General features: G+C 46.1%; 1 long non-coding RNA gene and 1 pseudogene across 1 annotated transcript; one reads left to right on the top strand and one right to left on the bottom strand.

The window, feature by feature from the left end:
* On the bottom strand, positions 1-25,418 carry LOC141409068 (uncharacterized). The gene is made up of 3 exons (XR_012427371.1): positions 25,283-25,418; positions 23,931-24,014; positions 1-663 (listed from the first exon to the last, which is right to left on the bottom strand). It is a non-coding gene; the product is annotated as an uncharacterized lncRNA (long non-coding RNA).
* Positions 698-17,350, top strand: LOC102129786 (WD repeat-containing protein 89-like; annotated as a pseudogene).
* Positions 25,419-26,437: the final 1,019 nt, after the last annotated feature.

Here is a 26,437-nt window from a genome sequence, read left to right as displayed (position 1 = left end):
CCTGTCCAATGTGCAAGTCCTCTCAGCAATGACTGACAGCCGGGTCTTCCGGTCTGCCCTGGGGGGATCCTCCTGGGGCAGGAGGGGTCCATTCTCCACGGTTCTGGTTCCGGTTTGGCCCTGTCCAATGGGCAAGTCCTCTCAGCAATGACTGACAGCCGGGTCTTCCGGTCTGCCCTGGGGGGATCCTCCTGGGGCAGGAGGGGTCCATTCTCCACGGTTCTGGTTCCGGTTTGGCCCTGTCCAATGGGCAAGTCCTCTCAGCAATGACTGACAGCCGGGTCTTCCGGTCTGCCCTGGGGGGATCCTCCTGGGGCAGGAGGGGTCCATTCTCCACGGTTCTGGTTCCGGTTTGGCCCTGTCCAATGGGCAAGTCCTCTCAGCAATGACTGACAGCCGGGTCTTCCGGTCTGCCCTGGGGGGATCCTCCTGGGGCAGGAGGGGTCCATTCTCCACGGTTCTGGTTCCGGTTTGGCCCTGTCCAATGGGCAAGTCCTCTCAGCAATGACTGACAGCCGGGTCTTCCGGTCTGCCCTGGGGCATCTGTCTCTCCTGGGGCAGGAGGGGTCCATTCCCCACGGAGAGAGGACAGAAAATCCGGCTTGTTCTTTTCCTCCTGTCCTCCTGCGAGCTCAACTCCATCAAAAGGATGTGTTGCGCCCCCTGGAAAAGAGAACAGGTTTTAGGATCTGGACCCATGAGTGGTGCTTCTGGGTTGGCTGTGGCCCGTGGGTGAGGACGCATCACACAAGCCACACGCACTCAGCGGGTCTGGGAGCCTCCAGCGAGAAAAGCCTTCACCTCTCCTGGTGTCTGAAATCTTTTCTTACATCAACAATGTATTGATAAATTAGATTACAAAGTTTCTTACAGCAAAGGAACTTCGTCCTGAATGGCTGATAAGTGCTTATATGAATTTAATATCCTCAAAATCCCCAGAAAATACAGAAACTGAACTTCTAATATTTTATTTTTTATTATTTTTTTAGAGATGGGATCTCACTATACTGCCCAGTCTAGTCTTCAGCTCCTGGCCTCAAGCGATGCTCCCACCTCAGTCTCCTAAAGTGCTGGGGTTAAGGTATGAGCCACCATACCTGGCCTTCTAATATTTTAAATGTGTTAGCCTTTCAAGAAAAAATATTTCTCCTCAAAATTACTATCCCTCACAGCATTTTTTTCCATAAGAAACTAAGTTCATGTAATCAAAGTGATTAAACAAGTCAGTTTGATAAATTTGGTTTAAAGACAGTGAATACACCTTTTTCTTCATTTTTTTCTATGTTGCATATAATGCAGGCAGACGTTTTATTTTTGATAAGATGTAAATTTGTTTGTGTTTTTAGGTTTAAATTCTCCAGTTCTTTTCCCTGTCTTTTTTTGTTTTATTTTCAAAGCTATACACAATTTCACACATATCCTTATGATCTAGATATATTTACCAAGATATTTAAACATGTCTATTTCCTGTTTTAAAATCCCTATTAGCGGCCAGGCACGGTGGCTCATGCCTATAATCCCAGCACTTTGGGAAGTTGAGGCTGCCGGATCACTTGAGGTCAGGAGTTTGAGACCCGCCTGGCCAACATGGTGAAACCCCATCTCTTCAAAAAAATATGAAAATTAGCTGAGCGTGGTGGTGTATACCTGCAATCCCAGCTACTCGGGAGGCTGAGGCAGGAGAATTGCTTAAACCCAGGAGGTGGAGGTTGCAGTGAGCAGAGATCACAGCACCGCATTCCAGCCTAAGCAACAAGAGAAACCCTGTCTCAAAATAAATAAATAAATAAATAAATAAATAAATAAATAAATCCCTATTAGCTTCCTAAATAAAATATCCATGCATCATTATTAGTAATATTTATTTGTTTTATAAATGTATTTTTATTTTTATGTTTTATTTCCATAGGTTTTTGGGAAACAGGTGGTATTTGGTTACATGAGTTAAGTTCTTTAGTGATGATTTCTGAGATTGGGTGCACCCATCACCCAAGCAGCGTACACAGCACACAATCTGTAGTCTTTTATCCCTCACTCCCTCCCACCCTTTCCCCTGAGTCCCCAGTGTCCATTGTATCCTTCTAATGCCTTTATTTTCTCATAGCTTAGCTCCCACCTATAAGAACATACGATGTTGGGTTTTTCCATTCCTGAGTTACTTCACTTAGAATAATGGTCTCCAATTCCGTCCAGGTTGCTGCAAATGCCATTATTTCATTCATTTTTATGGCTGAGTAGTATTCCATGGTGTATATATAACACAATTTCTTTATGTTGATTGATGGGCATTTGGGCTGGTTCCATATTTTTGCAATTGCAAATTGTGCTGCTATAAACATGCATGTGCAAGTATCTTTTTCGTATAATGACTTCTGTTCCTCTGGGTAGATACCCAGTGGTGGGATTGCTGGATCAAATGGTAGTTCTTCCTACTTTTAGTTCTTTAAGGAATCTCCACACTGTTTTCCATAGTGGTTGTACTAGTCCACATTGCCACCAGCCATGTAAAAGTGTTCCCTTTTCACCACATCCCCACTAACATCTATTATTCTTTTGATTTTTTTTTTTTTTTTTTTATTGTGGCCATTCTTGCAGGAGTAAGGTGGTATTGCATTGTGGTTTTGCTCTTTGTTTGTTTGAGACAGAGTCTCACTCCGACACCCTGGCTGGAGTACCATGGCACAATCTCAGCTCACTGCAGCCTCCACTTCCCAGGTTTAAGCATTTTTCGTGCCTCAGCCTCCCGAGTAGCAGGCATTACAGGTGCCCACCATCATGCCCAGCTAATTTTTGTATTTTTAGTGAAGACAGGGGTTTCACCATGTTGGCCAGGCTGGTTTCAAACTCCTGACCTCAAGTGATCCTCCTGCCTTGGCCTCCCAAAGTGGCATTGTGGTTTTGATTTGCATTTCCCTGATAATTAGTGATGCTGAGCATTTTTTCATGTTTGTTGGCCATTTGTGTACCTTCTTTTGAGAACTGTCTATTCATGTCCTTAGCCTACTTTTTGATGGGATTGTTGATATTTTTCTTGCTAATTTGAGTTCCTTGTAGATTCTGGATATTAGTCCTTTGTCAGATGTATAGATTGTGAAGATTTTCTCCCACTCTGTGGGTTGTCTGTTTACTCTGCTGATTGTTTCTTTTGCTGTGCAGAAGTTTTTTAGTTTAATTAAGTCCCATCTATTTGTCTTTGTTTTTGTTGCATTTGCTTTTGGGTTCTTGGTCATGAAGTCTTTGCCTAAGCTAATGTCTAGAAGGGTTTTTCCAATGTTATCGTCTATAAATTTTATGGTTTCAGGTCTTAGATTTAAGTCTTGATCCATCTTGAGTTGATTTTTGTATAATGCAAAAGGTGAGGATCCAGTTTCATTCTACCACGTGTCTTGCCAATTATCCCAGCACCATTTGTTAAATAGGGTGTTCTTTCCCCACTTCATGTTTTTGTTTGCTTTGTCAAAGATCAGTTGGCTGCAGGTATTTGGGTTTATTTCTGGGTTCTCTATTATGTTCCATTGGTCTATTTGCCTATTTTTATACCAGTACCATGCTGTTTTGGTGACTATGGCCTTGTAGTATAGTTTGAAGTAGATAATGTGATACCTCCAGATTTGTTCTTTTTGCTTAGTCTTGCTTTGGCTATGCAAGCTCTTTTTTGGTTCCATATGAATTTTAGGATAGCTTTTTCTAGTTCTGTGAAGAATTATGGTGGTATTTTGATGGAAACTGCATTGAATTTGTAGATTGCTTTTGGCAGTATGATCATTTTCACAATATTGGTTCTACCCATCCGTGAGCATGGGATGTGTTTCCATTTGTTTGTGTCATCTATGATTTCTTTCAGCAGTGTTTTGTAGTTTTCCTTCTAGAGGTCTTTCACCTCCTCAGTTAGGTATATCCCTAAGTATTTTGCTTTATTTATTTTTGCAGCTATGTGAAAGGGATTGAGTTCTTGATTTAATGCTCAGCTTGGTTGCCGATGGTGTATGGCAGAGCTACTGACTTGGGTGCATTAATTTTGTATTCTGAAACTTTGCTGAATTCCATCAGTTCTAGGAGCTTTTGGGGAGAGTCTTTAGGGTTTTCTAGGTATACGATCATATCATCAGCAAACAGTGACAGTTTGACTTCTTCTTTAGCAGTCTGGATTATTTCTTTCTCTTGTCTGCTTTGGTTAGGACGCCCAGTACTATGCTGAATAGAAGTAGTGAGAGTGGGCTTCCTTGTCTTGTTCCAGTTCTCAGGGGAGATACTTTCAACTTTTCCCCATTTAGTATTATGTTGACTGTGGGTTTGTCACTGATGGCCTTTACTACATTAAGATATGTCCCTTCTATGCCTATTTTGCTGAGGGATTTAATCATAAATGGATGCTGGGTTTTGTCAAATGCTTTTTCTGCATCTATTGCGATGATCATGTGATTTTTGTTTTTATTCTGTTTATGTGGTGTATCACATTTATTTACTTGCATGTGTTAAACCATCCCTGCATCCCTGGTGTGAAACCCACTTGATCATGGCGGAGTATCTTTTTTACATGCCATTGGATTCAGTCAATATTTTGTTAAGGATTTTTGCATCATTTTTTTTTTTTTTTTTTTTTTTTTGAGACAGAGTCTCGCTCTGTCGCCCAGGCTGGAGTGCAGTGGCCGGATCTCAGCTCACTGCAAGCTCCGCCTCCCGGGTTCACGCCATTCTCCTGCCTCAGCCTCCCGAGTAGCTGGGACTACAGGCGCCCGCCACCTCGCCCGGCTAGTTTTTTGTATTTTTTTAGTAGAGACGGGGTTTCACCGTGTTAGCCAGGATGGTCTCGATCTCCCGACCTCGTGATCCGCCCGTCTCGGCCTCCCAAAGTGCTGGGATTACAGGCTTGAGCCACCGCGCCCGGCCAAGGATTTTTGCATCATTATTTGCAAAGATTCAATAAGAATCTGTCCTCCTTTTTCATTAGGATATAATTGGACTAATTGTGTGACCAAATTGTTTGGATTTTTATGGTGTTATATTTGAGAAAAAATTGTGTGTGATCAGGTGTGATAAATGCCTCATGGAGGACCAAAGGCAGAACTTCGGACTGGTGTCCACGCCCATAAGGCCCTCCCTCTACCCAGAGCAGGCTGAGGGCCCACATGCCGTGGGAAACAGCGGGGACACTGGGAATGTTTAGACCTGGGAGGAGAGGCGTGTGGAGGGCTCAGCAAATGTCTTCAAAGAGGCACGGCTGGAGGAACCCTTCCTGGGGTTCTCCGCCGTTATGTACGGGCCACACCCTGAGCCGGCTCCTTCCCCTTCAGTGTTCCCCACCAGACACATCCGGGCGGCCCGATTTTCTGTTCCCTTGAACTGGGCTCCTCTCCTGCAGACCCTCTGTCTGCCATTTGTGCCGGGATTCCCAGAGCCCCAGCTTCCCCATGGGGCGAATCGGATCAGCCATTTGCCTCAGAAAAACCCTTTCTCATACTCGGGAGGCTGAGGCAGGAGGATCACTTGGGGCCAGGAGTTCAAGGCTGCAGTGAGCTGTGATCGCACTGCTGCACTCCAGTCTGGGCAACAGAGCCAGCTTGACGTGGCCTCCCGGCCTCTCCTCTCTCCTCCGGGACTCTGACGCTTCCATTCCCACAGGGCATGGGGTTTCACACACTTCCAGGCCTCAGGGCTTGTAGTGCCCACCTCCCGCCCGGTGTGCCCCTTCCTTGGCACAGACGCTCCCAACTCCCTCACCAGGCTGCTGCTGTGGAACGGGCTTCCTGACCCCGTGGCCTCCGTGGCTGTGCTTTCACCCCGTCCCACTTATAACCATGGTGTGTGGCTCAGGCCCCTGCCTGGACGTCCTCTCATTTTGGCATCCAGCAAAGAGCACAACCTATGGAAAATGCACACAACTGTGCTAAAAAACAAACAAATCAAATCTGGTCTAAGTCTCTCATTTTGCAACAGAAAAAGAGAAGTTGTTAAGAAGTAGCGTGACTTGCCTGAGATCCTACAACCAATTAGTGGCAAAGCTGGGACGAAATCCTAACTCTCTCTGGGCCACTCCTACCTGCCTTCTCTTAACACCTGCAATTCCTGGTGGCTGTGAGGACCAAGCTGGAACTGATGCCCTCAGCTCCCGGCAGGTACCCGGGGTCTGTGTGCGAGAGAAAGCTGCTTAAATAGCAGTGATGCCAGGGCACAAAGCCCGACAGGTGGGGGACCCAGGCCTCGCCCTCAGCCCTCCCCACTGCCTCACCTCCTGGGATGTGTGATCTAGGCAGAGTCTTCAGTGCTGCAAGGCACAGGATGGTGCTGGCTGTCTGGGGGGATAGGAGGAAGAGGTGGAGGTGGAGAAGAGGATGGTGATGATAGATAACAGCTATTACCCAACATCAAAATTCTTGCCTTCCAAAGTGGGTCTCTCACTTCTAGGACTACATGGCCAAAGGCCAGGACCCCCGTGGGAGGCAGGGAGAGGATTCTTTCCTTAGGGAGAGAGCTGGGCCACGTGGACTCTGCACCCCCTTCAAAGCCAGGGCTCCCACCAGGACTGGACACGCGGACCTGAGTACACTGCTGTGGGGAAGCTGCCCAGAGCTGAGAGTTGGGCTCCAAGGCCAGGCTGACTTCACGTCCTGCTGCATGGTTCCACAAAGGGGTCCCAAGGAGCCCATGCCCACAAGGCTTCGAGGTCATCTCAGCACTTACAGAACAGCCACGCATCCCCGGACCCCCAAGATCTATTCTTGAGACTTCTTATGGCTCAGTGTATTTGAGCCAGCAGGCAGCTCACTCTCTCTGTGTTTCCCCAGGCACCATGTGCCGATGGTGACATGCTGACTCCTCTGGCAACCAGCACCATGCAGAGGGTCTCACTGTGAATCACAAGACTGAAGGGACAGTGCTTCCCAACAAACAGAACGCACAGAAACACGAAATTCAAACCCCTCGTCTTGACATGCTAAGCCCTGTCCTCATTGATGGCTACAATGGAGTGGTGATACCCTGAGGACAGAATGTGTGGCTCCAGTAGCTTGGAGTCCAATCACTGCTGTTAACCTGCCGCTAACCAACTCTGGAACCCTGCATTCTCGGGAGGTAATCTTGTACATAGACCGAGAAAGAGTCGGTTTAGGGGGCAAGCCAGCCATCGAGGGGGAGAGAAAAGAGGCCTAGAGGAAGGATGTAGAGACCTGGGCTCTGGTCCTGGATACGCCCCCATGTCCTGTGCAATTAGAGCCGGTCACTTAAGCACACCCTCAGCTTCCTTACCTGGGAAGTGGGGATAATAATACTTGCTCCGGGAGGCTGAGGCAGGAGAATGGCGTAAACCCGGGAGGTGGAGCCTCCAGTGAGCTGAGATCTGGCCACTGCACTCCAGCCTGGGTGACAGAGCGAGACTCCGTCTCAAAAAAAAAAAAATAATAATAATACTTGCTCATCTCACTTTGCAAGATTATTCAAGTCAAATGATCATCTCCTTAGCCAATACTATAAGCAATGCACACTTGTTTGAGGATTTATTACCTGGTAAGCAGCCCTTTTATTTTTTTCTCTGAAAGGATTTTAATCCTTTAGCCATTGAGAGAGCCAACCCTGGATTACCCTTGCCAAAATACATCACTTCCTACTCAAAAACACACCTCACTTCACACCACTGAACCGGACACTTAAAAATGGTTAGAATGGTAAATGTATGAGGTGTATATTTTACCACCCTCGCCACACACACACATCACTTCCTATTCCCGCATCTCACCACGGAATATTCCTCCCACTACTGCACTCTTGGAGTCCCCCGGCAGCTGGCTCCAGCCCCGCCCTCCCATGGTGCCTCGCCGGCCTGCATCAGGCCACAGGCCCCTCCTTCGTCCCCACATCGGGACACCTCTCACCCAGTGACTGCAACTACTGGGGACCCTTTGCATCCCCAACAAGAGTGCCACCACCAGAATGCGCAGACTGGGACCCTTCGCACATCGGTCAGCACTTTATGCAAGAGAGACACTCGGTGTGTGTTTGGCAATTGGCCGAGTTCTCTGTCCACAGTGAAGGAAGGGGATGAGGCTCAGGCCTGCAAAGGACATGACTCCTTAGAAGTAGTGGTCGTCTAGCTCCTCACCATGTGGGCTTTATTCACCGCTTCCCTGTGACGCTCATACTTGTTTTCTATTGCTGTCATAAAAAGTCACCACAGGGAAGTGGCATCGCCAACACGGTGGGATAAGACGCCTCAAGTATCATTCCTCCCGAGACGCCGACTTAACAATATATGGCCCAAAAAGTCTGAATGAGAACTCCAGAAACCACTGAAGAAGTGGCAGCGCCCCAGGCAAACTCAAAGCCAGAACAGCCACTTTGAAGAAGGTACGAAAAGCCATTTTATTTCAACCCCGAAAGCCATTCCTCAAAGCAGCACAATCAGCAGAAAGCATCCGGTTCACAGCTTCTCCCTCAAGGGAAAGAAGAGAGTGGAACACGTGTCCAACATTCCAACTTTTCAGGGAGGGGCCGCCTGAAGCAGTGGTTTTGTCCCACTGGAACTGGACCGCCCTGGAGCTGATAATACACTTTGGACATCCTGGGAGCCACAGGGAACCAGCTCAGCGGCTTCAGCAGCCCCAAGCGATCTGCAATACTCCAGGCAGACACCAGAGGGAGCAAGAGATCACAAGCTCCTGAAAAGAAACCAGAAAACCTGGGAAATTACACACACGCCCAGAGAGGACACATCCCAAAGGCTGGACAGGCCTCTGGAATCTCCCACCCAGATGACTGGGGAAAGTTTCCCCTTTATGAAGCCAGACCTAAAAGACTGCAATAGGTGGCTTGTGTTCCAAATGCACAAATCACAGCATGAAATAATAAGACCCACGGAGAAGCAAGAAAACATGGTTGAATCAAAGGAAAAAAATAAATCTCCAGAAACTGACTCTAAATGAATAGAGGTCGATGAATTACCTCAAAAATAATTTCAAATATTTCTCTTAAAGAAATTCAATATACTACAAGAGAACACAGATTAACAACTAAATTAAATCAGGAAAACAATGCATGAACAAAATGAGGTTATCAACAAAGAGATAAAAACTGCAAAAAAAAAAAAAAAAAAAAAAGAGAGAGAGAGAGAGAGAACTAAGCATAAATTCTAGAGCTGATGAATCCAGTAAGTGAATTGAAAAATTCACTACAGGGGCCAGGTGCAGTGGCTCAAACATATAATCCCAGCATTTTGGGAGTCCAAAGCAGGCAGATAACTTGAGGCCAGGAGTTCAAGACCAGCCTGGACAACATGGACAACATGGTGAAGCCCCATCTCTACCAAAAACATATAAAAATTAGCCAGGCATGGTGACATGTGCCTGTAGTCCCAGGTACTTGGGAAGCTGAGGATTGTTTGAGCCCAGGAGGTGGAGGTTGCAGTGAGCTGACATCATGCCATTGCAGTCCATCCTGAGGGATACAGCCAGACACACACACAAAAAAAAAAAAAAAAGAAAGAAAGAAAAAGGAAAGTTTAGTACAGAGATTCAACAGCAGACTTGATCAAGCAAACAAAGAACAAAAGAATAAGCAAACTTGAAGACAGGTTTTTTGAAATTATTAAAGTAGAGAAATGAAAGGAAAAAGAATGATGAAAGTAAAGAAAGCCTAAGGGAATTATACAACACCATCAAGCCAACCAATACATGTCATATGAAAGTCCCAGACAGAGATAAGAGAGGGAAAGGGGCAGAGAGCTTATTTGGAAAAACAATGGCTGAAACCTTTCCAAATCTGAGGAAGGAAACAGATATTCAAATTCAAGAAGTTCACAGGACTCCAACTTGGATGAACACAAACAGGTCCACAGTTTGGTTATAATATATAGAAGTCAAAAACAAAGAAAATTTTGAAGGTATCAAGAAAAAGTGACTTGTCATATACAAGGGAGCTTCCTTGAGACTATCAGTAATTTCTAAGCAGAAACATTACAGGCCAGAAGGTAGTAGAATGATCTATTTAGAGGGCTAAAAGAAAAAAAAAAAAAAAACTACCAACCAGGAATACTACAACCAGTAAAACTGTCTTCAGACTTGAAGGCAAGAACTTCCTGTTTCAAAATGGCAGTGTAGGCCGGGCGCTCACGCCTGTAATCCCAGCACTTTGGGAGGCCGAGACGGGCGGATCATGAGGTCAGGAGATCGAGACCATCCTGGATAACACGGTGAAACCCCGTCTCTACTAAAAATACAAAAAAATTAGCTGGCCCTGGTGGCGGCGCCTGTAGTCCCAGCTACTCGGGAGGCTGAGGCAGGAGAATGGCGGGAACCCGGGAGGCGGAGCTTGCAGTGAGCCGAGATCGCGCCACTGCGCTCCAGCCTGGGCGACAGAGCGAGACTCCGTCTCAAAAAACAAAACAAAACAAAAAACAAACAAACAAAAAAAAAACAAAATGGCAGTGTAGAAGCAAGCTGGCTTCACTCCCATCAACCTCCTGTCCCAGAAAACTGAAAAATATATCTATACGGCACTGAGATTCTCCCAAGCAATATCTCAGAACTCAAAAATGAAGATGAGACAGTTCCCACAGCCACAGATAAAGAAACTCTGAGTAGCCGGGCGCAGTGGCTCACGCCTGTAATCCCAGCACTTTGGGAGGTCGAGACGGGCAGATCACGAGGTCAGGAGATCGAGACCATCCTGGCCAACACGGTGAAACCCCGTTTCTACTAAAAACACAAAAAATTAGCCGGGCGAGGTGGCGGGCGCCTGTAGTCCCAGCTACTCGGGAGGCTGAGGCAGGAGAATGGCGGGAACCCGGGGGGCGGAGCTTGCAGTGAGCCGAGATCGCACCACTGCACTCCAGCCTGGTGATAGAGCGAGACTCCGTCTCAAAAAAAAATAAAAATTAAAAAAAAAAAAAACTCTGAGCAGACAGAGAGAACTGGACTTTCACATTTGTGATGCCCCTCCCCCCATTCTGCCTATCGCCAAGCACGTGGAAAAATTTCCTCTCAACTCATAGTTTCTACACTGGAAAAAGTGAGATCGAGGTGGACAACCAGCTCCCCCACTGTCTTGGATTCTCTGGCACATCTGACCCTGCCTTAGCCCATGGAAAGCATTATGAGTGCCTGAAGGGAGAAATAGCCTTGAGGACAGGCAGAGACAAAATAGGCAGGCAGGACCACCATCCCCAGCCCTGGAAACTCTGCTCTGTGACCTGGCTAAAGAAGACACCAAATCAGAGAGGCTGTTCAGCAGCACCACATGTAAAAGATTCACTTCACAGCTCTCCGGGGCACAAACCCCTTGCCAGCCCTCCCATACTGGTGGAACATCCTCTTTGGGGCCTCCCCCATTCAAGAAGGGCAGCATTCATGTCGTTCATTACAGCTGGGTGGACCTGGATTTAAGGCACCACCCACAACTGTAAAGGAACCAGGCAACCTCGTGGTAAAGAAGCTCTGCAGACACAAACCCAATAGACAAAGACGACTTACTTAAATAACCCCTCAATGCAAAGATGTAGACTACATCCACAAGAAACAACTGTGAACAGGGAACCATGACCTCCCCAAATAGAAAAAGCAAGGAACCAGTGACTGACCCCAATAAGATGGCAATATGTGAGCTCTCTGACCGAGAATCCAAAACTGTGGGGTTTTTTGTTTGTTTTTAGAGACAGAGCCCAGGCTGGGATGCAGTGTCATAATCTTAGTTCACTGCAACCTCAAACTCTTGGATTCAAGCTATCCTCTCAAGTAGCTAGGACTACAGGTGTATGCCACCATACCTGGCTAATTTCTTTTTTAATTATCTTTATGTAAAAATGTAGTCTCACCATTTTTTTCCAGCCTGGTCTCAAACTCCTGGCCTCAAGTAGGTCTCCTATCTCAGCTTCTCAAAGCACTGGGATTATAGGTGTGAGCCATCATGCTCAGCCCAAAACTGCAGTTTTAAGGAAACTCAATGATCTTCATGATAACACAGAAAAGCAATTGAGAAATTTAACAAAGAGATTGAAATAATTAAAAAGATCACACACAACTCTTAGAACTGAGAAATGCACGTACTGAACTGAAAAGTTATTAGAGGCTCTCAACAGCAGAATAGATGAATCACAGGAAAGAATCAATGAGGTCAAAGACAGCCTATTTGAAAATACACAGTATGAGGAGAAAAGACAAAAAAAGAGTGAAAATGAACAAAGATTACCTATAAAATATAGAAAATTACTTTAAAAAAACAAACTTAAGAATTATTGGTGTTCAAGAGGGAGTTGAACAAGAGTAAGGGGAGTAGAAAGTATATTCAAAAAGAAAAATAGAAAACTTTCCAAACCTTGAGAAAGATATAAATAACCAGGTACAAGAAGGTGAGAGATCACCAGATTTGACTCAAATAAGACAAACTCTGAAAGGTCAAGAACAAAGAAAAGGTCCTAAAACCAGCAAGAGAACAGAAGTAAGTAAATCACACGTAAAGGAGCTACGATTTGTCCAGCAACAGACTTCTCAATGGCAACCACACAAGCCAAGAAAGAGTGAGGCCACATTGTCAAAGTGATGAAATAAAAAAAAACCCTGCCATTCAACAATACTGTACCCAGCAAAGTTATCCTTCAAATATGAAGAAGAGATAGTCTTTTTCAAACAAAACAGAGTTCACCACCACCACACCCATCTTACAAGAAATGCTAAAGATAGTTCTTTAATCTGAAAAAAAAAAAACACTAAAATGCCAAAAGAAAAAAATAAAAAATGAAAAACATTTGAAGGTATAAAACCTACAGGTAAAATTAAATATTCAGCTCAGACAAACCCAGTATACCCTAATATTGCAATTGTGTTGTGCAGTCCACTCATAGCTCTAGCATGAAGTCCAAAAGACAAATATATCAAAAACAATCATAGTTATTATAGCAGCCTGTTAAGAAATAGATAATGTAAAAATATGTAAATTGAGACAACTAAAAGTTAAAATATGGGGGGATGGAGTTAAAGTGCAGAATTATTTTTTTTCTTTGTAATCTAAGATAAGTTGTCATCTCTTCAAAACTTATAAGATGCTTTTTATAAGCTTCATGGTAGCCATAATCCAAAACCTATATAGATTTCCTAAAAATAAGAAGAAACAAATTAAAACATGCTACAAGACAAAATAAGTTAACAACAAAAGAAGGTAGCAAGAAAGGAAGAAAAGGAGAAAGGATGTACAAGACAATCAGAAAACAAGCAACAGAATGACAGTAGTAAATCCTCACTTATGATTAATAACACTGAACATAAAAGGACTCAGTCCTCTTAGATAAAAGGCATAAAATGGCTGAATCAATAAAGAAACTAGACCCAAATATATGCTGCCTACAAGAAACCACCTTCACCTATAAAGACACACATAGATAGACGGTGAGGGGGTAGGAAAAATATTCCATGGGACTGGAAACTAAAAAAGAGCAGATGTAGCTATATTTATCTCAGACTACAAGTCAAAGACTAAAAAGATACAAAGAAGGTCACTGTTTAACGATAAGAGTAAATTCAACAACAGAATATAACAATTATAAATATGTATGCACCCAATACCAGAGCACCCGAGTATATAAAAGCAAACATTAACAGATCTAAACGGAGAGATAGACTGAAATGTAATAGTAGGGGACTTTAACACCCTACTCATTAATGGACAGATCATCCAGACAGAAAGCCAAAAAAAAAAAAATTTAAACTATACCCAAGACTTACTAGGCCTAACTGACATTTACAGAACATTTCACCCAATTATTACAGAATACACATTCTTTTCATCAGCACATGGGAATAATCTCCAAAATAAACCATATCTTAGGCCACAAAACAAGTCTCAACAAATTCAAAAATGCAGAAATCATATCAAGTATGTGTTTCTGACCATGATGGAATAATAGTAGAAATCAATAAGAGGAACCTCAGAAACTTCACAAGCACATGGAAATTAAACAATGTGCTCCTGAATGATCAATGGGTTAATGAAGGAATTTAAAAGGAAATTTAAAAATTTCTTGAAACAAATGAAAATGAAAATACAACATACCAAAATCTATGGGATGTGACAGAAGCAGTACTAACAGGGAAGTTTATAGCAATAAATGGCTATATCAAAAATGTAGAAAGACTTCGAATAAACAACCTAAAATACACCTCAAGGAATTAGAAAAGCAAGAACAAACCAAACCCAAAATTAGTAGAAAGAAAGAAATAATAAAGATCAGAGCAAAAATAAACAAAATTGAGACTTAAAAAAAATACAGAAATCAACAAAATGAGAAGTTGTGTTTTTTTAAAAAGAAAAGATGAAAGTCTTTAGCTAGACTAAGAGAAAAATGAAAGAAGACCCAAATAGATAAAATTAGAAACAAAAAAGGAGACATAACAACTAGGCCACAGAAATACAAAGAATCATTGGAGACTATTGTGAATAACTATATGCCAACAAATCAGAAAGCATAGAAGAAATGGATACATTCCTGGACACATTCACCCCATCAAGATTGAACTATGAAGAAATAGAAAACTTCAACAAACCAAAAATGAGTAAGAAGATAAAAGCCATAATAAAAAGTTTTCTGTGAAAAAAAGAAAGCGGCCAGGCGCAGTGGCTCACGCCTGTAATCCCAGCACTTTGGAAGGCTGAGGTGGGCAGATCACGAGGTCAGGAGATCGAGACCATCCTGGCTAACACGGTGAAACTCCATCTCTACTAAAAAAATACAGGAAAAAAAAAAATCAGCCGGGTGTGGTGCCAGGCACCTGTAGTCCCAGTTACTCGGGAGGCTGAGGCAGGAGAATGGTGTGAACCCGGGAGGTAGAGCTTGCAGTGAGCTGAGATCATGCCACTGCACTCCAGCCTGGGCGACAGAGTGAGACTATGTCTCAAAAAAAAAAAAAAAAAAAAGCCTAGATATAATGGCTTCACTGTTGAATTCTACCAAACGTTTTACAAAGAACTAGAACCAATTCTACTCAAACCCCTAAAAAAAAATTGAAGTAGAGGGAATACTTCCTAACTTGTTCTCTGAAGCCATCATTTCCCTGATACCAAAACCAGACAAGGACACAACAAAAAAAGAAAATGGTAAGTCAATATCACTGATTGAACTTAGAGGCAAAAATCTTCAACAAAATACTAGCAAATTGAATTTAACAACACATTAAAGTGATTATTCACCATGGTCAAATGGGATCTATCCCAGAGATGCAAGGATGGTTTAACATATACAAATCAATAAATGTGATACATCACATTAATAGAACCAAGAACAAAAACTATATGATCATCTCAACACATCCAGAAAAAGCATTCAATAAAACTCAGCATCCCTTTGTGATAAAACCCATCATCAAACTGAGTATAAAGGGAACATACCTCAAAATAATATAGGCTATATATAACAGTTCCACAGCTTATATGGTACTGAATAGGGAAAAATTGAAGGCCCTTCCTCTAACATATGGAACAAGTCAAACACCTACTTTCAACCCTTTCTTTTTTTGAAACAGAGTCTCGCTCTGTCACCTAGGCTGGAGTGCAGTGGTGTGATCTCAGCTCACTGCAACCTCCACCTCCTGGGTTCAAGTGATTCTCATGCCTCAGCCTCACAAGTAGCTGGGATTACGGGCATGCACCACTGTGTCTGCCTAATTTTTATATTTTTAGTAGAGACGGGGTTTCTCCATGTTACCCAGGCTAGTCTTCAATTCCTGGCCTCAAGCAATCTGTCTACCTCGGCCTCCCAGAGTGCTGAGATTACAGGTGTGAGCCTCTGCACCTGGCTACTTTCACCATTTTTATTCAACATAATACTGTAAGTCCTAACCAGAGCAATTAGGCAAGGGAAAGAAATAAATGACATCCAAATTGGAAAGAATTAAGACAAATTAGCATTTTTCACAGATGACGTGATCTTACACTTAGAAAAATCTAAAGACTCCACCAAAAAACTGTTAGAACTGATAAACAAATCCAGTAAAGTTGCAGGATACAAAATCAACATACAAAAATCAGTAGGAGTTACATATGCCAAGAGTAAACAATCTGAAAAAGAAATCAAGAAAGAAATCTGGGAGCCTGCATTTTCTCCAGTACTCACTGGGGGCCAACTGCTGAGGTATTTGGCTGTTATAAATAAAGTTGTGATGAACACGTGTACAAGTGTTTGTATGGACATAAGTTATTATTTCTCTTGAGTAAATACCTAAAAGTGGGATTTCTGGAGTTTTACTATCCTTGGATGCTACTGTTGATATGGAAAAGACTGAGGAACAGTTTGCTAATCTGCACATTGTTTTTTTTTTTTTGAGACGGAGTCTCGCTCTGCTGCCCAGGCTGGAGTGCAGTGGCGCGATCTCGGCTCACCGCAAGCTCCGCCTCCCGAGTTCACGCCATTCTCCTGCCTCAGCCTCCCGAGTAGCTGGGACTACAGGCGCCCACAACTGCGCCCGGCTAATTTTTTGTATTTTTAGTAGAGACGGGGTTTCACTGTGGTCTCGATCTCCTGACCTTGTGATCCGCCCGCCTCGGCCTCCCAAAGTGCTGGGATTACAGGCGTGAGCCACCGCGCCCGGCCTGCACATTGTTAAACATTCCTCAGGAACCAAAAAACCCACTTAACTTCTTGGCATAGACATATCAAAGACTGTGCAAGCAGGAAAATAAAACTTGGTTGCTGTTTTATATTCTAATGGATCAATCAGAATATATGATAGAGAAAGATTAAATGTACTCTGAGAATTTAGTGGATATCCTGGACTTCTTAATCGAGTGAAATTTTTGCGAATTCCTGTGACAGTGTATATTCAGGATATACTGATGGCACTGTAAAATGTTGGGAAGCTCGAGTAGCCAGTGAAAAACCTGTCCAGCTCTTCAAGGATTACCCCTCCAATACTTTTATCCATTTTGATATTAACTGTAGTGATCACATTATTTGTGCTGGTACAGAAAAGTTGATGATGATGCATGGTTGTTGTTTTGGGATGCAAGGATGAATTCTCAGGATTTATGTACAACTAAAGACGCGATTGGTGCATATTCAGAGACACATAGCGATGATGTCACTCAAGTACATTTCCATGCCAGCAATCCCAACATGGTAGTCTCAGGTTCACCTGATGGCCTGGTAAATGTATTTGATATTAATGTTGATAATGAAGAGGATGCACTGGTTACAACCTGAAACTCAATTTCATCAGTCAGCCGTATCAGTTGGTCTGGTAAAGGTTACAGACAGATATACCGCATGACACATGGTGAAAGATTTTATTGGTGGGATCTTAATCATCTGGGAAAAGGGAGAAAGCAGTTTTTCTTCAATGGGTCTAGAGTTTCAGTTTTACCAGACGAAAATTTCTAGAACTCTGATGCACACAAGGTAGTTACAGTGAACACTACTAAACTGCGTGCCTAGAAACGGTTAAAATGGTAAAATTTATATGTTTTTGTCCACAATTTTTAAAAAAGAAGTTCTATGATGACATAGACCATTACTGTATCTCCAGGGTCTAACACAAGTCTGGCACATAATAGATGTGAACTAAATACTTGCTAAATGAAGGAATTAATAACTATAAAGCCTATGGTCTTAATTATTGTAGAATATTCTCTTTCTAAAATAGTAATAACCACTATATATATATATATATATATATATAAATTGTTATTTATAGAATGAGGGAGGGAACTGGGTATTGGAAACAACAGATGGAAGTTAGACTAATCGGAATGTACTTTACTTTGTTGCTGATTTCGATTCCTTTGTTTTAGATTTGATTTTAGAACCATATAAACATTTTACATAATAATTAGAAATCAGGCCGGGCGCGGTGGCTCAAGCCTGTAATCCCAGCACTTTGGGAGGCCGAGACGGGCGGATCACGAGATCAGGAGATCGAGACCATCCTGGCTAACAAGGTGAAACCCCACCTCAACTAAAAAATACAAAAAATAACTAGCCGGGCGAGGTGGCGGGCGCCTGTAGTCCCAGCTACTCGGGAGGCTGAGGCAGGAGAATGGCGTAAACCCGGGAGGCGGAGCTTGCGGTGAGCTGAGATCCGGCCACTGCATCCCAGCCTGGGCGACAGAGCGAGACTCCCTCTCAAAAAAAAAAAAAAAAAAGATAATTAGAAATTAATATTAAATAAAAAATGTAAAAGCAATCCACAAAAATAAAAACAAAATAAATGAAACTAACATTTAGCATTTTTCTTTTTGTGACCGGCTTATTTCATTTAGTGTACTATCCTCAAGGTTCAAGGATTGTATGTTAATTCCATTTTTAATTGTTTGAGGAATCTCCATACTGTTTTCCATAGCAGCGGCACTGCTGTGGTTTGGATATGGTTTGTTCGTTACCGTCAAACATCATGTTGAAAGTTAATCCTCAATGTGTCAGTGTTGAGAGGCGGGGTCTAGTGAAAAGCGTTTGGGTGATGGGGGCAGATCCTTCATGAATGGCTTGGTGTTGTTTTTGCCATGATGAGTTCTTGCTCTGTTAGTTTCTGTGGGAGCTGGTTGTTAACTAGAGCCTGGCACCATCCCCTGTGCCCTCTTGCTTCCTCTCTCACCGTGTGATCTCTGCACTTGCTGGCTGTTCTTCACTTTCTGCTTATGGTATTCTTCCCCCTGCTAAATTTGTTTTTAGTTTGTTTTTGTTTTTCTAATTTCTTGAAGTGTAAAGTGAGGTTGTTGATTTGAGATCTTTGTTATTTCTTAATGTACGTGTTCTATGCTATAAACTGTTTCTTTAGTACTACTTTTGCTACTCCCATAACTTTTGTTACGTTGTGTTTTTATTGTCATTTTTTCTCAAGATATTTTGTAATTTCCTTTGTGTTTCTTCTTTGACCCATTGGTTGTTCAGAGTGTGTTGTTTAATTTCCACATATTTGGGAATTTTCTCCTTGTCCTACTACTATTGGTTTCTAGTTTCATTCCACTGTGGTTTAGAAAGATGCTTTGTATGACTTCTATCAGTCTCGCTCTGTCGCCCAGGCTGGAGTGCAGTGGCACGATCTCCGCTCACCGCAAGCTCCGCCTCCCGGGTTCACGTCATTCTCCTGCCTCAGCCTCCCAAGTAGCTGGGACTACAGGCGCCGCCACCTTGCCTGGCTAATTTTTTTGTATTTTTAGTAGAGACGGGGTTTCACTGCGTTAGCCAGGATGGTCTCAATCTCTTGACCTCGTGATCCACCCACCTCGGCCTCCCAAAGTGCTGGGATTACAGGCAGGAGCCACCGCGCCCAGCCCGATCTTCTTAAATTTGTTAAGAATTTCTTTTGTGGCATAACCTCTGATCTATGTACATCTGTGTACATTTGAGAAGAATGAATATTCTGCTGTTGTTGGGTGGAGTGTTTTGTATGTGTCTGCTAGGCTCAATTGGTCTACATCGTTGTTATTTCTTTCTTTTCTTTCTTTCTTTTTCACTTAAGATAAAGATGGGCGCTCTCTAATACTGAGTAAGTGCGCCTGGGATGAGCGGGGCCTCTCTTAGGACCAGGGGACATCTGCCCAAGCGCATTGTGAAATTGAAGCATTAATGCCCAGTGAGGGCCAAGTCAGGACAGTCACTGTAGAGCCAGCAATGGTGACCTCTCCTTCCCAAACCTCTAAGGGGCCCGCTGGGTTTACATGGGTCTGCAAGTCTGCACCGACTCGGCGATGGCCCTGGAGGCAGCCTGCGTGTCAGGGAAACGTCAGGGGCCTGGCGGCCACCTGCTGTAAGAACAGAAGGCCCTGGGAGCCTAGACAGCCAGCACATCTGACAGAAGCCTGGAACCTGAGCCGCTTCTTCAAGTCCTGGCAGAGACCCGGCGGAGATCCATCAGGGACCTCCCACCATTAAACACTGTGCTAGGTTTTGCCTGTTTGGTTGTTTAGTAGGAAAAAAAGAAAAGAAAAAAGAAACAGAAATAAATACATACATACATACATACATACTATCCGAGGATATCCGTTAGTGAGCAGAACAAAACCCTGCCCCCACAGTTTCATTCTGTGACACAGGACCTCAGTGGGTGAAAGGTACTTTGGTGTCAAACTGGAGGGCAGAGGGATTGGGAGGAAGAGAAGAGGGAGTTCTATTCAGAGAAGTGAAGGAAGACCTCATGAAAAAGACACGTGAGGAACACACAAGGAAGGAGGTGACAGTCAGATGCAGGGGTCTTGGGTGAGAACATTCCAGGCCAAGGGAGCAGCAGGTGCCAGGCCCCGAGGCTGGGCAGGCCTGGAGCACCGGGCAACCCATGTGCCACATGGAGGTAGTGGCTCTCGCCCCCATCCTGGCCTCTGGAGTCCTTCATGAGTCACAGAAGAAAAACTTGTTATATCTGAGTATTATTTTTGTGATCTTACTCTTCAACTTAAAACATTTTTTATTGCAGACATTTGATTGATTGATTGATTGATTGAGATGGAGTCTCGCTCTGTCGCCCAGGCTGGTGTGCAGTGGCACGATCTCGGCTCACTGCAACCTTTGCCCCTGGGTTCAACCAACTGTCCTGGCTCAGCCTCCCTAGTAGCTGGTATTACAGGTGTGCGCTATCATGCCTGGCTAATTTTTGTAATGTTGGCCAGGCTGGTCTCAAACTCCTGACCTCAAGCCATCAGCCCACCTTGGCCTCCCACCATGCCTGGCTAGGTTTTAAAATTTTCTGTAGAGTTGAGGTCGTGCTATGTTGCCCAGGCTGGTCTCGAACTCCCAGGCTCACGATTCTCCCGCCTCAGACTCCCAAAGTGCTGGGAGCGCTGGCTCACCACCAGCCCAGCCAAGAAATTTTAAAAAAATTATCACTATCACGCCCAACAAAATTAACAGTACTCCCTTAATATCTAATCCCTTGTCAGTGTTTCAATTTCTCTTGTCTCAAAATGTCTTTTGTCGGGTGGCTTGTTCCAGTCAGGATTCAGACAAGGTCTCTGTGGTTGCCTCTGTTGTGTCTCCAAGTCCCTTTTGACCTGGACTCCCTCTTTGGTGACTTCCTGCCTGGTGCCGCCGCTCCTGCGTGCTGAGCGCCTCTCCTTGCGCCTGAGACAACGCCTGAGACAACACTGAAAACTTCACACACATACAGAGTCTAGGGGTTGGGGTGTGACCACGTCTTCTTTCTGCTTGAAGATTAGACACCTGTGTGCTGGAGCAGCCAGGATGACCACAAAGCAAGACGCACAGGCACCCACACCGGGGCAGGTGGCGGCGTCTCAGTGCATGGATTCACAGTGGGCTGCACCCCAGGGCTTGGGCCCACGGCTCTCCAGGGGCTCCATTTTCTGCCCCTGCCCCGCCAACTCCCACCAACCAACCAAATGAGCAAAACCAAAACAGAACACAGCACTTCCAAAGGGGCAGCCCAGCCTCGCCTCCTGAGGTGCAAGAGCAGGGATGCATGAGACCCCGACGATGTGGCGGCCAGCGGTGGCCATCCTTTCTAGGACTCACGGGTCTAAGTGAGGCAGGAGAATAGGGTATGGGGGCAGGGAACCTAACGCGTTTCACGCCGGACTTTCTAGAACTAAATTGAAAGGAAAACGCTAACTTTCCATGCCTAAGTAACAAAAGGACCAGAGGTTACTCCCTTTGCAAACCTCCCACCTTCCCTGTGCGGCGGAAAAGAAATTGGCTGCCCACAACCAGTCAGACTCACTGCCGCCAGTCTTCGTTTGCATATTAGTCCAACTCTGTAACTTTCACTTTAGCCTCTTAACGTCAGCTTTTTGCAACCAATCAGATGTTTGCGCAGAAGCGACCTTTGTAACTTCAGCCTCGGGTTAGCTGCTTTCTGCAACCAATCAGGCCGATTCGGGCCGCCACTTTATTTACAGGAGGGGAGCACGTGAGTGGCCAATGCAAACCTCCAGCGGGTATCTGGACAGAGAAGATTCCGGGGCAGCCCTTGAGCCTGCTCAGGCCGCCCCCACACTGTGGAGTGTACTTTCCTTTTCAGTAAATCCCTGCTTTCGTGGCTTCCTTCTTTCCTTGCTTTGCCGCACGTTCTGTCCATCTCTTTGTTCAAAACGCCAACAACCTGGACAACGCGCAGTCACAACCCTCTACCGGTAACACGACCCCTTCCCTTGTATGAGCTCATCTGATGTTCAGCACCTGCAAGGTCAGGGCTAGTACGAGCTCTGCTTTTCAGATGAGGAAACTGAGGCACAGAGAGGTAAAGTACCATAAGTCTGGTGGACAGACCCTTAAACCCAGGCCGCCCGGCCGCGGGGCCCTTTCTTTACCCCAGAGCGGGGGTGGGACACAGATGAAGCCCCCGGGGAAGCCCCCGGGAGAAACAGGAAGGACTGGCTTTAGGAGAGAGAGGGCAGAGGGCAGAGGGCAGAGGGCAGAGGGCGAGGGTGAGAGGCAGAAAGCCGGGGGCGCGGCGGGGCAGCCCTGGCGCTGGAGCCAAGGAGCGGGGCAGCGCGGCTGCGGCTGGGCCCGGCCTCCCCACCTGAGCCTCTGTCCGTGGGGAGCGGGCTCCGCGGCTCCCCTCCGCCTCCAGCCCCTGAAATGCAGGACTAGGCTGAGCCCGGAGCACCCAGCCGCCCGCACAACCCGCGCCGGGCCGGGCGTTTCCTCCCGAGGTCCCCCGCAGAGGGGTCGCCATTCCCGCCTCGGCCTGTTCTCGCCTCCGTCCGCCCCGCGTGGCCTGGCGCCGCCTCCCACCGCGACCGCGGTTGTCCGGGTCCGGATCCGGATCCTCCCGGGCCGGCGCCTCCTGCTGCTGCCCCGGAACCCCGCGGACGCGCCCCCGGACCCCTGAAACACGGGCCCACGGGGACCCCCAGCTCTGCAGCCTCAATCCCGGGCCCCGCCGGGCGGCGACGGTTCGCTTCTGCCCGGGCCTCCCCGTGGCTCCGGCCGCTGAGGGGAAGGTGCGGGCGCCCCACACGGGGGACTGGACTCCGCGCTCCGGAAGGAGGCCCTGGGGCCGCCCCGCTCCCCTGGGCGTTTTCTGGCACCGAGTGCGGAGCGAGCCCCAGCCGAGCACGGCTGACTCGGTTTCCCCGGCACAGGCTGCTTGCCCGGCGCCGACTCGTCTCCCAGCGGCTCCCGAGGGGCGCGTCCCCGCAGCGCGCCCAGGCCCGGGGTGTGGCCCCCTCCCGCGGCCGCGCCGACCCCCCACCCCGGCGGCCTGCAGACGGCCCGGCCCCGCGATCTGGGATTCACAGCGCAAACCGGCGTTTGAATATTCATCGTGCGCACGCAGCATTTTCCAGAGAACACAAAGATCTCGCACCACAATTATCTTGCTCCAGCTTTAAAATATGAGCTGTCACTTCCTTCACGGATCTTGTGAGAAAGGAAAGTCTTTTTTCTCTAACTCTTTTTCCCTTGAACGCAATTACCACCTCATTCACGGCTCTTTGTGGCCACCTCATCTTGGGATTACGCCAGTGACATGCCCACAAAGCGGCGTGACTGACGTACCTGACAGCTCTGCGGTGACACGGCGGCCGCGGTGAGAGGCAGCCTTTGTGGAACGAGTCCCACTGCCGCCCGCCTCGCAGGGAAGCTGGGCAGGACGGTGGAGCCGAGAACCGCCCCGGGCCCGTCCCCACCCGCGGGGGCGCTTGCTTTTAACTCGCGAGCCCTGCGCACTGCACCGAGGAGCAAGGATGCCGGGGCACACCTACCTGATTCCCCCATTGTTGGCCAACAGAAAACACCTGCACCCCCATCTGATGTGTCACGTACAGTAAAGCAGCCAGGTCTGAGGACTGTGTCCCACAGTGGAGGCCCTAGTCGGCCTTCCCCAGGCCCTCCCCAGACCGCCCCAGCCTGGTACCAATGCAAGCCCTGTGCAGGCACAGCACGTGCAGACAGGCCAAGTGCAGGCACAGCACAACACGTGCTGGCAGCAGATCCACCCAATTGTGCATGCACCGGGCGCCATGAAGACCCCACACTTTTGATTCCAGCTTAGCACATGGGAACTTACCCTGGGATGAGCCATTCAGACGGCTTCACTAGCTTCTGGTGTGTTGGGTTGGTTATATTCTCTGACTTTTGGTCTCTCCCCCACCTTTTCAGACCACAGAAATAATACATATTATTCAAAAATCGAACATGACAGAAAGACGTAACATGAACAACAAACATCCTGCCATCCGCCTTCTCAAAGGCACCCTACTTTCTCTGCCTGCAGATGTTCCCTGACGTGTTCTCGGTGCACCTGCATCCAATAGGAGTAATTTTCCTTACAGAAAAGTATCACACTTTACATGCTGTTTACATCTTTTTTATTTTATTCTCTTCGTCATCTTTGCATGATTCACATATTTTAGTAACTGATCTTTAATCAGTTTTAGGGGTAGCCTCAGGCTTAGGCTCTGGAAGGGAACTGGCCGACCACCCTCCTTAGCACCCTAGAAAACAATGGCTTTCTTCATGGTCTAAAGATTTAAATAACTGGAAACATTTAAAACCTCTTAAGTGGCTTAAGATTGCTATTAAACTAACAGAAAGAAGGAAAGACAAACATTTGTCTGCAATACAACAACCAGCAGCCACACCACTGAAGGTATCCTAGCAAGGGCGGGTGCTGGACAGCAGTCCTGAGCTAAAAACGACCAGAGAAACCTGTCCAGATCTCTTTCTCACAGAGGACCTCCCAGGTGACCGGCCCAGAAGGTAACTAAACCGCTTCGCTTGCTCAGCCTCCGTTTCCTCACGGTGTACACCAAATTAGAACACACTTCATGTGCAAAGCTAACATTCCTGCGTGAAGCTACCTGGTGAATTCTGAGAACTCACATGCTGCGCTGGTGAGAGAAAACTTTAGTTTTGTTTCTGATTGGAAATGAATAACTGAAATTGTTCTCTCATATTTTCTTCTGGGACTCTTAGTTTTATTTCTAACATGTGATTCACCTGGAAGATATTTTGGGCTAACCCATCTCTTTCTCACTGAAATGTTGCCATTTACCATCTGCTAAATTTCTGTGTGTATCTGAGTCTTTCTGGATTCCATTCTGTTTCACTGATCTTTTCATAAGCCAGTCTCACTCAGGCTGCTTTAGTTACTGTTAGGATTGGATGTGGCCCCACGAGTTTCCACTGAGAGAAGACCTGGGATTCCAGCAGGCAGAGGCTGACATACAGGCTTAGTTGTTGCTATTGTTTCTTCCTAATAGCTTCCCTCCTGCATTAAACCCAACCACCAAACATGGCAGAAATGGACCACCAGCAGAAGGTGACACATGTGAGTCCTGAGGACTGGTCCCTTCCAGAGAGAAAGCCTAGGAACAGGAGGCTCCCACCATCTCTCAGAGGGAGCACACATTTCCTCACCTTGATGTCGGCACCAGGAGGCTGACAGTGACATCCTGTGTGGTGTGCCCGGGAGAACCAGACGCCATCAGTCTCCCTCTGCAGCACACCCTGTTGGCTGTCCTGTCGGCACTGCCATGCCAACCTAAGAACCACTTTTCTACTTGAATCAACACCTTGTAGGTATCAATACTGGAAAGGCATTAAATGTAGAAATTGGTTTAGAGAGAACTGACAGCTTCAGTTATTGTTATCTTCTACTTTAACACAAAATACGCATTCCTGATAAGCTTCACATTCCCAGGGTAAAATCGGGCTAATGGGTAGAGTTAGGGGCTGACTACTCAAAATCTATGCAACTTTGTAACTAACACCAAGAACTGGGCCAGACCAGTAGCTCACGCCTGTAATCCCAGCACTTTGGGAGGCCAAGGTGGAAGGATTCCTTGAGCCCAGGAGTTTCAGACCAGCCTGGGCAACATAGCAAGACCCCTTCTCTACAAAAAATACGAAAATCAGCCAGGTGTGGTGGTGCACCCTGTAGTCCCAGCTACTTGAGAGGCTGAGGAAGGAGGATCGCTTCAGGCCAGGAGTTCAAGGTCCCAGTGAGCTATGATCGTGCCACTGCACTCCGGCCTGGGTCACAGAGCGAGACCCTGTCTCTCCAAAAAAAAAAAAAAAAAACAAAAAAAATTGCCATAACAACCCTCATAAAATTCTGGCACAGTTAAAAAGACATGTAAAATCGGCCGGGCGCGGTGGCTCAAGCCTGTAATCCCAGCACTTTGGGAGCCCGAGACGGGCGGATCACCAGGTCGGGAGATCGAGACCATCCTGGTTAACACGGTGAAACCCCGTCTCTACTAAAAAATACAAAAAACTAGCCGGGCGAGGTGGCGGGCGCCTGTAGTCCCAGCTACTCGGGAGGCTGAGGCAGGAGAATGGCGTGAACCCGGGAGGCGGAGCTTGCAGTGAGCTGAGATCCGGCCACTGCGCTCCAGCCTGGGTGACAGCGCGAGACTCCGTCTCAAAAAAAAAAAAAAAAAAAAAAAAAAAAAAGACATGTAAAATCCTAATATAGATAGATGTAGATGCTAAATGTAGGATTTCTTTTTTTTTTTTTCTTGAGATGGAGCCTTGCTCTGTTGCCCAGTGCAGTGGCGTGATCTGGGCTCA

Source organism: Macaca fascicularis, chromosome 18 (assembly GCF_037993035.2).
Source record: "Macaca fascicularis isolate 582-1 chromosome 18, T2T-MFA8v1.1".
Taxonomy (NCBI): Eukaryota; Metazoa; Chordata; class Mammalia; order Primates; family Cercopithecidae; genus Macaca; species Macaca fascicularis.
Note: the sequence above shows the minus strand (reverse complement) of the source record. Positions and strands in the feature narration are given on the sequence as shown.